This window comes from Myotis lucifugus, unplaced genomic scaffold (assembly GCF_000147115.1).
Source record: "Myotis lucifugus unplaced genomic scaffold, Myoluc2.0 scaffold_167, whole genome shotgun sequence".
In the NCBI taxonomy this organism is placed as follows: domain Eukaryota; kingdom Metazoa; phylum Chordata; class Mammalia; order Chiroptera; family Vespertilionidae; genus Myotis; species Myotis lucifugus.
The window spans coordinates 267769-269714 of record NW_005871215.1 but is presented as its reverse complement, the minus strand read 5'-3'; positions in this window follow the sequence as shown (position 1 = coordinate 269714).

Here is a 1946-nt window from a genome sequence, read left to right as displayed (position 1 = left end):
GGGGGGATCTAAAGCCTGTGGACCGAGGAAAACAGGCATGCTCACAGAGCTGAGGGGGGTGAGGAAGAACCAGAACCGGCAGCTGTGGTTCTGGATGCATACCGGGCAGAGACAGGTCGCTGGAGCAGCAGGTAAAGCCGGTACCACAGGGTCCTCCGTGAGTTGCTGCTGCATGACCCGGAACTGCAGGAGGAGCTGTGCAGTGCGGAGAACTTGCTCCGTTAAGCCCCAGACCCAGCTGCCCTGGTGAAAGAGAACCAACGCCCTTCAAGGCCGCGTTTGAGATCTGGCTGTGAGGGCCCCCCTGCCCATCATCAATAGCTTCAGATTGGGCTGCCACCTCACTGTCCCCTGGAGCTGGAGTGAGATCAGTGCAGCCTGGAGGCACACGGCCTTGCTGCTCCTTGGTCTCTGGCTAACACAGTCGGCCTGCAGTTTCAGAGGTACCGGCTCAGTCCCTGCGGAGACCACTCCTATTTGAAGTCCTTGACCAGTTGGGGGTGACCAGGCCAGCAGGGGGCAGTTGGCGGCAACCAGGCCAGCAGGGGGTGGCAGTTAGGGGTGACAGGCCAGCAGAGGAGGTAGTAAGGGGTGACCAGGTTGGAAGGGGGTGCAGTTAGGGGTGACCAGGCCAGCAGGGGGGGCAATTAGGGGCGACCAGGCAGGCAGGTGAGTGATTAGGAGTCAGCAGTCCAGGATTCTGAGAGGGATGTCTGACTGCTGGTTTAAATCAGCAGTCAGACATCCCCCAAGGGATCCTGGATTGGAGAGGGTGCAGGCTGGGATGAGGGGCAGAGGGTGCAGGCTGGGATGAGGGGCCCCCCCTCTCCGTGCACAAATTTCGTGCACTGGGCCTCTAGTATGATATAAGATCATATGATATTTTTCTTTCTCTAATTTATGTCACTTAGCATAATGCCTTCAAGGTTCATCATGTTTTGCAAATGACAAGACTTCATTCTTTCTCATGGCTGAATAATATTCTAGAACACACACACACACATGCACGTTTTTTCATTCATGGACACTTACATTGTTTCTATATCTTAGCTATTGTAAATAACCCCATAATGAACATGTTGGGGAGGGGGTGGTGCATGTATCTTTTTGAATTAGTGTTTTCATTTTATTTGGATAAATATATACCCAGAAGTGGGATTGCTAGATCTTAAGGTAGTTCTATTTTTAATTTTTTTGAGGAAATTTTATACTGTTTTTCACAGTGGTTGTACCAATTTACATTCCCACTAACAGTGCACAAGGGCTCCCTTTTATCCACATCCTCACCAAAATTTGTCATTTCTGGCATATAAATTTTATAAAAACACTAGAGGCCTGGTGCATGAATTCGTGCACAGGTGGGGTCCCTTGGCCTGGCCGGCAATCGGGGCCAATTGGGGCCATCTCACTCAGCCCCAGTCGGCCAAGCTAGGGGGGAGGGACCACAGGAGATTGGCCAGTCATGGGAGATTGGCTGTGGGAGTGCACTGACCACCAGGGGGCAGCTTCAGCGCTATGACATGGTAGTCAGTGCATGTCATAGCGACTGGTAGCTTAGACTTACATATATATATATATATATATATATATATATAGACTAGAGGCCCAGTGCATGAAATTCTTGCACGGAGGGGGGAGCATCCATCAGTCCGGCCTGCACCCTCTAGCAATCTGGGACTGCTGGCTCCTAACTGCTTACCTGCCTGCCTACCTGATCACCCCTAACTACTAAGCCAGCCTGCCTGATCACCCCTAACCACTTGCCTTCCTGCCTGATTGCCCCTAACCACTCTGCATGCCTACCTACATGATTACCCCTAACCACTCTGCCTGCCTGCCTGATTGCCACTAACCACTCTGCCTGCCTGTTCACCCCTAACCACTTGCCTGCCTGATCTCCCCTAACTGCTTCTGCCTGCCTGCCTGATAGCCCCTAACCACTTTGC